We start from the raw sequence: 14,224 nt of genomic DNA, 5'->3' as shown, positions 1-14,224 counted from the left end.
CAGAAGGCCTCATATGTGGAAGTTCTTTCAAATTAAATGTTTGTTAAAAAAAAGGTTTTGGTTTTATACTTCTATATTATGTTAACATTCCATTTTGGCTAACATTTTGTCTGCAAATTAATCCATCTTCACTGGCTTTTGTTGTTGGATTTTCCCCTGTACCAAAAAAGGACAGATGACATTAAAACAGTTTAACTACCCGAAGAACATCAGATTTATAGTGACACACCTGCAGATGGTGCTGTTCCACCACATTTCCGGCACAAAATTGGTTTAAAATTCATTAATTGGTCTATTCTTTGATCTTTTGGTTTTTATTTATACAGTACATGCAGCTTTTACATAAAATTATTTGCTCTGTGTAAAGGCTAAACTAGATGGAAAATGATACCTAAAGATATAACTTTTTCCCATGTCAAAGATATTTTCTTTTTTCCATCTTATTGTTATAATGTTATCAGTTATTCAGCAATATTTCCTTTTCATACTATATAGCATTTTAACATTGTTGTTTGTGAGACAAAAAAAAAAAGTTGTACTTACTCAGATAGAGTATGTTTAAAATTGGTTTTCCATCTCAAACATGCTACAGTGTAGAAAAAGTTGTTAGTGAATGTTATCCTACAAAAAATATTACTTAAGGGCTACAGATTTTGAATTATTCACACAAGGACTGTGGGGGCAGTAGAAATAAAATACTGCTGCACAGAGAGGAAAAATTTCAAAGCTTTGTTTTGTGTTTCTTGCTAGAGCAGAAGACTAAGGACAGTATGTGTCAATAAGTGAATTATTTCATATTTCTATAAAATTTAATGTGATTTTCATTGTAACTAGTTCTTTTGTTTTACTATTCCATAGTTTTCGATATTTTAATCATGAGTTAAAGTATCATTACTACTCCTCCTCCTCCTACTATTCCTACTACTGTTTCTGCAACTGCAGTTATGACTAGTGGTAGTAGCAGTACTACTAGTGCCACTATTAATTTGTAAAAATCATGGCTTTATACTTCATGTCCTCTTTATAGGTATTTTAAACACACACACACACACAAAAGAAAGCTTTTTGACTATATTGAGAATAGAAAATATTCAATTTTAGAAACATTCCCATAACATATTAACACACTTGGTAGAAGATGCTTGAGGTAGTTCAACAGATTTTTTTTCTCTAAGAATCTATTTCAGAACATGAATATTTGGTAACAGTGTGGAAAAAAATTAATTTCACTTTGATGTTTAAAGCTTCAAAGTTTTTGACAGTATATAAATCAAGGAAAATTAAGCACAATTAAAATGTAAAAAGAAAAAATTAACATTACAAGCGGGTATGAAGTTTTAGTTACAGGGTAAGTTGAAGGAATCAGAATAATTTAAATGGGAAATCTTTACCCCCTGGCACTCATGGGAATATTTTCATTGATTTCAATGGTTCCATGATTTCATATGTTAATCTTCCACCATTAAAGCCATTCATGGATACCAGAAGAAGGTCCAAATATTTCATAAGTATAAACATATTTACTGAGTTTTCTATTGGACTTGCTGGGATATATACTTTGAGGATCTTTGTTTTGCCTTCTTAAAAAACCTCCAAAACAACAACATAAAAAACAGAACAAAAACTAAACCCAGAAATTTGTTACTATTTATTTCCCTATTTTTTACTGGGAGAAGGAATTACTTTTTTCACTTATTCCACAGAGTAATAAGTGAATTTAAAAATTAATGGATTATGAGGAGATTCTTTAGATGCCCTCTGCATCTTCAGTATTTCTAATTCTTTGCTTCATTTTCTGTTTTATGATGAACTTGTTCTTTGGGAAGACCAAGACAATGATGTGGAATTTGGAAAATTAATGAATTAATTTAACTACTATTTAATTACACAGTTATTTCTGCAAATGGAAATTCTTTTTTTGAGTACTAAGGATAAATTTTCAAGAAAGGAATATGAAGTAACTCATTTATCGTGTCATAGAATTATCTACTAATGTAATTTTTTTTATTCTGTTTTCATAGTTGTAGTCACTTACAGACATAATATGACGACATTCAAATTCATTATTTCCTACTTATACATATTTTTCAAAGGCTGTAGTTGGTGTACAGTGTGCATGATACTCTGGCTGTATTACGTAGAGATTAATCTTCAACCCAAGCTGGAAAATATGCTGGAAAAATACTTCCAGGTTCTGATTATTTTCTCTGCTCTTTCTTATAAAAATAAATCTGTTTTCTTTCTTCCTTGGAAGGTTCATGATTGCCTTAACTTACTCCTATCCTTTGAATCTCATGATTTTCTTTTTTCTGTGCAGTTCTAAATTAGCTCAGTAAAAAGCACTAAGACTATAAACTCCCATTTACTCTTAAAAATGAGGTTCATTAAAATGTTATTTAGTGTCCTAAAACCAAAAACTAGAGAGTAAATTCAAATGTATTCTTATGACATGGGAATGTATTCTGTGGTTCAGGGAAAAGTATCAGAAGAGAAAATTAGATGACACTTGGAGAAAGGTATGCCATATATCATGCAACCCGTTTCAGTACAGTTTGGTGAAATGCCAGTGCCGGTTTCTGCTTATGTTGTGCAAATTATAGCCTGGTCTATGCCAAACAAATGACAAATTGTGTGTTTGGCAATATGTGTAACAAGTTCTGATAATTTAAAATTATGTTACTTAAATATATTTCCTTTTTAAAATAAATTTCCTTTTGTGTACTAATTTACTGATTTGGTCTAATTATTCTACTCCTTATTTCTATAAATAATTAAAATTATGTATTTTATGGTAGTGTTTGAACAAATTGCTACTGCATTTAGAAAAGTTAAAAACTATTTCTCTAAAATATTATTTTGTCCTTGATATAAGTTTGATGTTTCATCTAGAATTTATAAATCTGTTTTACTGCTCTCTGCCATACCAGGGAGCACAGCACTGGAGATGGTGGTCCAGCTGTGTTTTACCAGCACCGAGCAAGGTGTCACTTCCCTTGGCTTCCTACTGTATTTTAGCTCAAATCCCAGGCTGGAGAATATCAGTGCATTAACTTCTTATTGTAGATTAATTCATTAAATGTTATCAGATTTAAAATTAATTTTCAATCTTTCAGTTAAGTATAGCATGTTGTGAATACTAGAGTCCTCCCTTTTCACAATTCTGACTTCAGCAGAAGCCATTGTACCTGGAAGATACTGCAGTGTCCAGGATTCAGAATTTAAATTTTTAAAGAAATGGCCTTTTCAAGACAGAAATCACACTCACTTGATGTCCAGTTATCACAGGTTTAGTTAGAGTGTTCACGTAGATATTGTTTTCAGTTTAATCCAAGGAGAGAGAAATACATGTACGTTTTGACACCACTTATTTACCAGTTCAGACTCTACTTTATTTCACTTGAATAACACCCTAATTCTCCACCTAGTTTTTATAGACAGAAAAAAAAATAAATTCCATATTTCTTTTTCCTTTTCCTTCATGGCATCAAGAAATAAAAACATTACTTGCAAATATTTTTTACGGTCTTCTGTTCCTGTTAGGCAAACTACTCATGTTGAGTAATTTTACAACATTGCAACTGAATAGGTCTCTTGGTCATTTCTAATTGCCTTTATAAATAACAACTTCTCATTACTGCCAGATCACAATAACAAAGGCATATGCAACCTCAAAACTGGCAGGAACAACATGTTTACCACTGGGAAAGCAATGGTATGTGGATACCTTATTTAAACAAATACAAAAGATTGAGTCATGCATTTCCCAGATTCAAAATGGCAGTAAATGTTCCACAACTAGTATTTTCACAGGTCTTCATTATGAATTTAAAAACAAATAAAAGACTGCACTTTAGCAAAGGGAGTGTCACAGAAAGAGGACAAATAATTATCCTAAGGGTAAGTGCTGAGATTAATTGTTTGGGGTCTGTTTGGGCTTGAGATTTTTGGGACAGAGGATGGGGTTTTTTGTTTATATATTGGGGGTTTGGGTGGTTTATTGTCCCTACTTTCATGTAAGGGAAAAAGTTAAAAATCTTGCTTTCATATGACAGTAGATTTTCCCCTTCCTCTCTTTCTGTGATCACTCCCCTTTCTCTACCTGTCTCTTCCTCACAAATATAACTCATGAGATAATAAGCGGCAAGGAAAGAAGGGATAGCACATTTTGAAGAATAAAATGAAGATTTTTTAAAGAACCTTTATACAAGTTGTGAGGTATAACAACTCTGGTGTGTTTCAAATCACAATGGTCTGATGTCTGTTTGCATGTGGTGATGCTTTTTGTTTTTGCAAGCGCAGAATAAGATATTTTAAAGTAAGTAAAGAATGAGATTCAATATTAATCAAGTGTGCATGTGTAGTGGATGCTTATATCTATTGCTGCTTTGATTTAAGAAATTGATGAAGATAATTCTATTTAAATTTTTTTTTTTGTTTTTCTCTGTTTTTTTTTACAAGCATTTTGACTGCAAGTAATTTATACATCCTTTGAGAGGTACCTTTAATAACTGGTCAAAAAAAGTCAGATTAAAAAAATAATAAATTTCTATAATCTGACATCAATAATGTTCAGTTAGTGATATAATGCCATTTCACATTTGAACTCATGATAAATTGCAAAAAATAATGAATTCAAAATAAGTTGAGTCAGTGAAGATAATTATGGCAATTTTATGCATCTCAATTTCTCTTTCAAAAGAACATATAATTGCTCTGGTATTTTGTTTCCAACCCTCTTGTCTCTGAGCCAATATAAACTTAAATCAAACTGTTTTACAAGCTCAATTTTTTCCCTTGCAAATCCTTATCTGACTGAGAGATTCAAAGAGCTCAGCCCTCTCCTCCGGTCCTTCTCATAGTATGGGAGTCATCATGAGGGAATATGTCTAATTAAGGGAACAAGGGAGTTTCAGCTGGGGCAGGAACAACACCCCACCAGGAATAAATCCCATTTGGCTCCTAAGACTGTTTTGAGATGCAGGCAACCTTACCAGGTATGAAGGGTCATCCTTGACATATCTTTTAACGTGTTGCAAATGTTCATTCTTTTCATTTCTAATTGCTGCAATGCTAAAACAGAAACTGTGTTTGCAAAATAAGTTTAAATCATTTTCTCCATTTCATTCACAGTGCATTAGTTTAGGACTTGTCCCATGTCTGTCTGAGGAAATCTCCAGGGATGGTTGTACCCATCCAGTTACAATAACAATCTCATTTGAACACCACAATTTCATTAATAACTAACATCCAGTGCTGCTTTGTTGTAAACTCTTGACAGTTGGAAATTAACTAAATTCTGGAGGTTTTTTCAACTTTGTTAAAAAGCATTAAACTTTTTTTTTCCCCCTCTGAAGTTAATGTGATCAAGTATTATCAGATCAGATGTGAGTTTTTTCATTTCCTTCACCAGGTCTTTATATTTTCTATAATATTAAGATCTTTTGAAATATAGTTGGCATCCACTGCAGTAGCTTTTAATATCTCATAAATGGACTTATTTGTACAAAATTATATGTGATATAGATTCTAACTGACTTAGCTAATAGGTGCTAGGTTGATCCTGTCTGAATGCCAGGTGTCTACTAAAAATATTTTATAACTCTTTTTCTTCAGATTGCCAGGGAGAGAAAATATAATTAAACACTCATGTCCTGAGATTAAGACAGGATTACCGTCATGGACAGACCAATGTGACATGGGGAAATTAGTTTAAATTAGTACCAATGCAATCAGAGTAAGATAATGAGAAATCAAATCTTAGAAAAGCTTTTCCCCCTAGTCCTTTCTTCCAAGGCTCAACTTCACTCCTGGTTTTCTCTACGTCCTCCCCACAGAGGGATGGGGAATGGGAGCTGCAGTCAGCTCATCATACATGTTGATTCTGCGACTCCTTCCTCCTCATGGAGTAGACTCCTCACATTCTCCCCCTGCCCTAGCATGGGGATCCCTTCCATGGGGAATTCTCCAATTCTCCACAAACTTCTCCAACACTGGTCAATTGGTCTTTCCCACAGGCTGCAGGTTTTCACAAACCAATCCAGTGTGTGTCTTTCATGCTGTCCTTCAGGAACAGACTGCTGCAGCACAAGACCCCCATGGAGTCACAAGTCCTACCAACAAACTTGCTCTAGCAGGACTCCTCTTTCATGGATCCACAGGTCCTGCCAAGAGCCTGCTTCAGTGCAGAGTCACAAGCTCCTTTGGATGCATCCTACTGCTCTGGTGCTGGAGCTGCAGGCGGATCTCTGCTTCCCTGTGGCCCTCCATGGGCTGCAGGGGCACAGCTGCCTCACCATGGGCTGTGCCTTGGGCTGCAGGGGCCTGGAGTGTCTGGAGCACCTCTTCTGCCTCCATCTGTGCTGATGTGGGTGCCTGCAGGGGTGTTCTTCTGACATATTCTTGCTTGTCTCCCTGGATGAACCTGCCATTCCCTCCCTGTCTTAGCTGTGCTATCCCAGAGGTGCCACAACCATTGCTGATTGTCTCAGCCTTGACCAGCAGCAGATCCATCTTGGAGGTGACTGACATTGGCTCCGTCAGACGTGTGGGAAGCTTCTAGTAGATTCTTACAGAAACAATCCCTGTAGCTGACCCACTACCAGAACCTTGCCATGAAAATCCAATACAACAATCTAAGTGCCATATTTATACCTCCAGAATGTGAACATTACTGAGCATAACAAACTGTTGGGTAATACCAGTATCTCTTCTGTGGTCACACTCTTCCAATCATATCAACACCTAGCTTGTGCTTCTGTCCAGTCTCATTTTCTACACCTTTCTTTCAAAGGTTTATGCAAAGCTTTATAAACAAACAGGGCTTCTGAAATTTAATGGACTTAGCAGATTTAATAAACATTGGATTTCATTATGTGACTTCTCAGGAACAATAAATGGATATTAAAGTTGATGTATAAAAATACCAATGTTCTGGGTGATGTCTGCTTGGATTTGTGCGATACCTCACACAGTGGCATATTAATCTTGAAAACCCTGAAATTAATCTATAGTACAAATAATTGGGCATTATTTTCTTTTGTATTTTATTTATTAATAAAAATAAAAAAGGTAGTGCAAACAGAAGTAGCATAGGTTTACCAATAATGTTGAAGCTGCATTATTATAAAACATATAATAAACACCTATTTTCTTGTCAGACTATAAAAATATTAACTGAATTAATGTTTATTATCAATGTTTTATTCATGTTTTAATTATTTATAAGCTAAATGAAGTTCCATTTTATACATAAAATGTGACTGTCAATAAATTCACATAGCAACTGGAAGAAATTTAAATGTTTCTCCTAGAGAATATAGTCATAAAATGGAAAATGTGGGCCTTTTTAACATGTATGTTCAGATTCAGTGATTTTTCATTGGTGACATGTCTGCTATACTTTATTTTTGTTTTTTTTCTTCTCAAAATCATAACAATTCTCAAGAGAAAGATCTTTTCTTAATAAATACTGCTTGACATTTACCATTACATACGTGATAGATGTTTGAAAATTATCATCTGTCAATGCTGTGGCATTAAATTTAAACTTATTAGCCATGCAAATAACTTGGCCTGCAGATTTCATCAGCACCTTTTCAAATATTCAGACAAACAACATAAAAAAACCAACAAACAGAACATGATCAAAGCAGTTCTGTCTCTCACTAGAATGAGAGTTGCCATTTAAAGTTTACTTGCCTGTTATTACAGTACTAAACATAAGCAAAAAATATGTTTAAAGGTTTTGATAATATTCTTATTTTTTCTAGTGAATTTAAGCTGAAAGTTAACTACACTACAAAACAAAAGGGATGTTAGTTGTTAAAGCGACAACTTCATCAAAATCACATGATGCTTAAAGGATAAGGTGAATTAATCTTTATCAAAGAATTTTAATGTTTAATTTTAGGTTACAGAAGAGATACCTCAAAGAGAGCATTTAATGTGAAGATTGGGATATTTTTGCATGAAATATTTTTTTCTTGAATTTCAACAAACCTGAAAGGGAGCAGACAAGACTTCCTTAAAACATTTGTCACTTTTGAGTTCAAGTGGATTCAAACACTAGGTAATATTGGTTTCATGTGAGCTAGCAGCCTTTAAGGATTTATTTAATTCCAGCTCCATTATCTACATGTCTTATATCAAAACTTTGATCTGAACCTCTTTACAGATTCAACCGTATCACCTGTTCATCTTCACATATCAAAAAACCTAGTTTCTCCATCTCACCAGTTGACTAGTTATGATAATCATAGTGCTTACATAATCATATCTCTTACATGTCCCAAAGACAATTCATTTATAAATGAGAATGATGTACTTAGCTAAGTAAACACTTGAATAGTGTAGAATTCTACAAAAGCACATTTTACTGTCCTCTTAAGTGATTTAATTTCCTGTAAAATCCAATTTCACCAGAACTCCCTTTGAGTCAGTTTTCCATTAATTTAATGATGATAACAGAGCCTTTTTTTTTCAGTAGGATCTGAAATGTGTCTATAAGGAATTTCTCAGTTATGGTCAGTCTGGCATGTACCCAAACTATCATGTTCTGGTCACTCTATTTCAAACAATCCAAAAATCAACAAACCTGTATTTAGAAAATGAGTGTTTTAAGAAGTGGGACAAGTCAAATTATCCCAGCTTGACATCTTGATGACTTCTAAATTAAAGAACTTACATGACCTATAAACCACATCTCCTAAAAGAAAAATTTCCTCCCAGTCATTACAACTATTTTTAGTCAAGATTGAGCATGTTTAGCAAAAACCACAGAACTTTATGCAGCTAGTTCTAACAAACCTGTTAGGTATGTTGTCAATATCACTCAGCTGTCCAGCTAAGCATTAAGCTCCCAGAATAGGAATTGTTTCTGTGTTGCATTTAATGAATGTGCTGAATACAGTGATTCTTTGTTTAAAATACAGAAGACTGCCTCTGCAAGCTAGAATGAGCACTCAGAGTCAAATTTCTGAGAGCCACAAACTTTCAGTGCTAAAGTAGAAGACAATAAATGGATGCCCTGACTGTGTAAGAAAATAAAGAATATTAAATATACAAATGTGATATCATAAAGCTGTATCCCCATCATGAGCTGCAGGAGAATCAGAAAATATGAAGGAATACAGTCTTGCAGAAAAAATGATGAAGGAAACAAGACATTTTTAATGTAGACTTCAAAATTTACTTCCTGGAAGTAGAAGGTACAATGGTGAAAAAAATGGGCACAGAGATTTCAGATTTTAATTTTTTTGTGGCATTTCTGCATTTTTAGGCAGTGGCTGGGAACAGAGGAGACCTCCTTAGCTCACATAGTCAAACCTCTCTGCTCAAAGTGGTGTCCACTACAATAAGTTCCTCAAGGCAATGTTCAATCAGATTTTGAATATTTCAAGTGTGAGATTCCCCAGTTTTCCTGGACAACCTTACACTATTTTCCCTCCTTTTTCTCCTTATGTCTAAATTCCATATTTCAGTTTGTGAGTCTTTCTTATGCAGTAGTTCAATAAACATGATTTTGACATTGTTAGTGTTAGATTATCTGATTAAAATATAATTTTAGCAAATACAATGAGCACCAAATATCAGAAGTCGTACAACAGGTGACCAAACTCTGGTTACCTTGTCAGTGAAAATGAAGCATACCTGAAATGACTACTTTTAATGTTTCACACCGGTTGTGACGCAACTAAAGGAAGTCTCTTCAGAATGCATTGCAGTATAAAAGGAGCTATTTGCAAAAGAAGTTGGGGATTATATTAAATGGAAATGCAAACCTTAACTATGGATAAAGTTTTCTTCATAACTGTGTGAGTGCTTTGTATGATTATGTGGGTTCTTGTGAAGACAATGCTCTGTACTGATCTGTGTGGCTTATCTGTATGTCTGAAGTGTGTGCGTGTCGGTATGCACGCACATATTGCCAGCCAGCACACAGCCCCACACTGACTTGCTGCAGCCACACCTGGCAGGCAGGGGAGAGGACAAATCCATCAGTGTCATGAAGCACACCAACTGAAGCAGTCTCTGACAACTAAAGGCTCTGCCCCGTGCTGAGGGGCTGACCTTGACTGCAGCTGGGCTGAGCAGAGTTGGCTTCAGCTCCTCCCTTAGGACCTGTTGCCTTCCCTGCCTGAGCATGAGCTCTGCCAGTGCTTCTGTGGGAAGGCTCAGAAACGTGTTTTTCTGTAGTTCTCTTTCAAAGAGTCTCTGGGGTGGCTGAGCCTGTGAAGTCAGTGGTACCACCCTTGGACTCAGCTGTGAGCAGCCAGAGGGAATCAATCAGTAGTAACAAATTTTAAAAATACATCCAAACAACTTAAGACTAAGAGGAAGTAGCTTTGACTGAATTATTAAGCTGAAGTCCTCAGGATGTTGATGGCTCATGGTGACTGTCACTTCTTGCTCTTCAGGAAGACAGAGACCATAAATCTTAGGACCTGGAGGATCATTACAAGGGTTGAAACAACGCTGATTACAATGCACAAGTACCAGAAAGCTTATGTGTAATAATTATGTCTATATTTTGGTAAGGAGTTAACTATGTTAACTTTGACTGTTAGGCTGTTACTACATTAGATTAACAATAATTTTTTGCTGCATATATGAATATAGTCTGTTCCCTTTTTTTCTAGGCTAGTATTTTAAATATACTTACACCAACGAGACTTCCATTTAGCACTGTGATTGGTCCCCTGATAGGTATATCAAAGATTTGACTAACCTGACCCTATAACTTGTGTTTTTCCTTTTAGAAATTATACTACATTTTTAAGATGCATTATACAAGCAAAAAATCACCCAGCCAAGGGATAAACAAGAGAAAGGAAAAAAACTAACACTGATAATAAATGGACGTGTTCTGGATGTGGTTTTTCAACACTTTGCTGTTTCTCACCAGAATATATTGAAAATTACTTTGTGTAGTGTCTAAGAAGATCAAGTGTAGCTCGCTAAAGGGTGAAAGTAGAGCTACCACTGCAGACCATCAATAAACAGCCCCACATCTTCACCCTTACAATTTTACCTCATATCTGGTACTAAGATTAGGAAGTACTACAACTAATAACCACTGGCAAATGAGACTTCATACTTTATGAGGAAGAAAGAAGCCAAAGACTAATACAATGTTTATTTTTCCACAGATTGAGGTAAAATTAATAAATGAAATATCTTTTTGTAAGGTAAAAAATGTCCATCTAGAGAGTTTCATTTTCATTATCAGAGTTTCCATTTGTCATCCTTCTGTCATTTGTTTCCATCACTGTCTTTATTTTCATCTTCTCATTTCCATTTTCTACTCTCTGATGACCATTTTATGCCTCAGTATGTTCTTTCTTCTCCTTTTGCGTTCCCATTTTTTCAGCTGGTCTCCTTGTGTCTGTTTAGTTTGACTTTTCTGCTTCATTGTCTTGGAAATCATTGACCAAAGTTTCTGCTGTTACCTTAAAAAGCTGTTTGTGCTTATACAGAAATATATATTATATTTCTGTTTAATTATATTTCATACTTCTTTTGACTCACATCTCTGCTATGTTTACACAGGCTTGTTTTAATTGTGCCAGTGTAGAAGCATGTAAAAATGTTTGTGCAGCTCAGTTCATAGATCCAGGCAACCTGGACCATGGGGAGGGGAGGTAGGATGCCATTCTTATCTTTCCCTCTCGTGCATCACTTCAGAAGACTTCTTACATTGTAGGTGCTCAAGAGCTAGTTGAAGGATCAGATTTCAGCTGTTGAACTCATGGGAGCACCAAAAATCCCAAAGAGAAATTCTAGGGACCTAACACTCTGTGCTGGCATGTTGAGAACGCAACATGTTCTTTTGTGCAGCCAGGGCAGTTGCTGATTCCTTGCTGTGTTTGAAGAGGTCTTATGGTGACATTACACCCCGCAAAGGCAGGTGTCAGCCCTGAAGGGTTGGTGATTGCCAATTCACATACTCAGCATAAGCACCCATGTCATCCTATGATTAACTACTTTGTGTGGAAATAATATATTTGTATGGACAGTCCACCTTTTCTTGTAGGAGTGGAACTGTTGTTTATTCAATTGAATAAGTAGCATTTGTATGCAGCCTTAATCATGAACATTTTGGAGATTGGCATCCAGCACTAAGTACAATCCTGTCAAATAACTGGCAGTGGATTAACTGTGACACCTAGAAACATGCCAAATTCTGACAGAATAAGAACTTGTTGTGTACCCAATGTCAATCATTCACTGAGTGCCACTCAAAATGCTTATCCTGTTAGTGATGACATCTATCTGCATTGGCATTCAAAATGCTGCTGCCCTTTGAATACAGAATTGAAAGCAACAGGCATAGCCCCAAAGTGCATGCATTTTAGCAGCCACCTATCCTTCCTCCTTCCTTAAGAACTGCGGCTACCTCCCATGTGGATATACTGTTTTACTAATGGGCCAGTGAATTAATCCAGGTTTTTTTTAAAAAAAAAACAACACCAAAAAAAAAAAAAACACCCCTAAAAAAAAAAACCCTAAAAAGAAGTATCTATTTTATATGGATTGCTCTACAGACAGGCTCACTTGCAAGCACTCAAAAGTACTTTCCATCATGAAAACTTCCAGAGCCACTTAGGTCTGATTCTAGTTGCATCCCAAGTTGTAGAAGTACCCATATTAATAGGAACAATTAATGTACAGCAAGAGTCACACACACTTTTATGTCTCAGTGTGATTATTAAAGCACTCACTTCCTAAGTGAGAGAAGAAGCAAAGAGAGACCTGAGTTCAACCTGAGGGGTTTCAGAATTATAACCACCAGATGTTTAGGCTTACATTTCTTTGATCTTCTCCTATCTTCATAAATCCTGCATTTCTGCCTGCACAGTGAGCTAACACAAGAGGAGCATTCCATTTTCTCTTTTTCTTTTCAGTCTGTCTTGTTCTATAACCCACCAGAGCGAGCATGACCTTGTGAAGTAGGAGACAAAGCTGAAAAGGAAATTGAATACATCTCCTATTTCCTGGGCAAGTGTTCTAACTATTCAAAAGAGGAGTAGTTCTGCAGCAGTAATGATGGATAAAAAATGTGAACCATGCTTTTTAAGTCTCTTAATTTGGGAAAGGAGTCCAGATCATCCTTGGCTAGGGATAGCTAATAAAAAAGTCTAAGGTTCATAATCTTAAAAAAAAACCAAAAAACAAAAAACCAAGCTGATTATTAGGATAGCTATCTTTCCCTTCATCTTGCAAAGTTACTCACAACTGAAACAATAAAAAATACTCCTATGGCTTAAGCATAGCTGGAAATACACTTTTCCACCATGTTCATCCTATTAGCCATGGATAATCCCTTGCTGAGCACATAGAAACCATAAGTAACTCTTTGGAGACATGTCTTTCTCAACAGAGGACCTGGTGTGTGATCCCCTGAAAAATGTGTCTCAGACACTGTAATTATTTTTTTTTTGTCTTTGAGATACAGAAATTGGGCATTTGTTTCAGAGAGATTATTTGTAGAATTAGATTATCAAATACTCTTATGAAAAAAGCTATCGTAAAATATATACTTGTTTTCTGTTTTGCTTCAGTCACTAGGTAGGTTTAAAGTAGTGTATTTAGGAAAAACACACACCAGAACTTCTGTTCAGTTAGAAAGCTCCAAGAAAAAAGGAATTCTTGTTCCTTTATCATGACAGGAGGTTCTAATTCTTAGGCACTTGTAGGTTCATTTAATGCATCTCAGAAAAACCCCTAGTAATAACTTAAACTGGACTAGCAAAGTGATATGGCCATTTGCTGTCGCAGGCCAGACATCCTCCAAAGGAAAGTAGATTGTATGTAGACCATTAGTGTCCCTTCTCATCATCAGACACAACTGCACAAAATACATTATTAACCTAAGTAACTAACCTAAGTATTAACTAACCTTCTAATACATTATTTACTCTACCTGTCCTTTTAGAAAATTATTTCAGAAAGAAACTAAATCTGAGGAAGGCCTAAAAAGCCTGAAGCCATTTTTTCACAAATTCAGGATTGAGGTGTCATGTCTGTATTCCATCATGCTGTGCAAAAATTTTAGCTTGCTTAGAGTTGCCTGAGGTATTGGAACAAAATCAAAACTGCTGTAAGTTTAAACACCATTCAACTTGATAGTTCCATAAACTGAGACTATTTTTTGTTTTGTTTTTTTTTTATTTGTCCTTGATAATAGACACAGACAATCAGTTGTTTACAAATCTTGTATTAATCA

Source organism: Parus major, chromosome 1A (assembly GCF_001522545.3).
Source record: "Parus major isolate Abel chromosome 1A, Parus_major1.1, whole genome shotgun sequence".
NCBI classification, from domain to species: Eukaryota; Metazoa; Chordata; class Aves; order Passeriformes; family Paridae; genus Parus; species Parus major.
The sequence above is the reverse complement of the archived record's forward strand: the minus strand, read 5'-3'. Positions refer to the sequence as shown.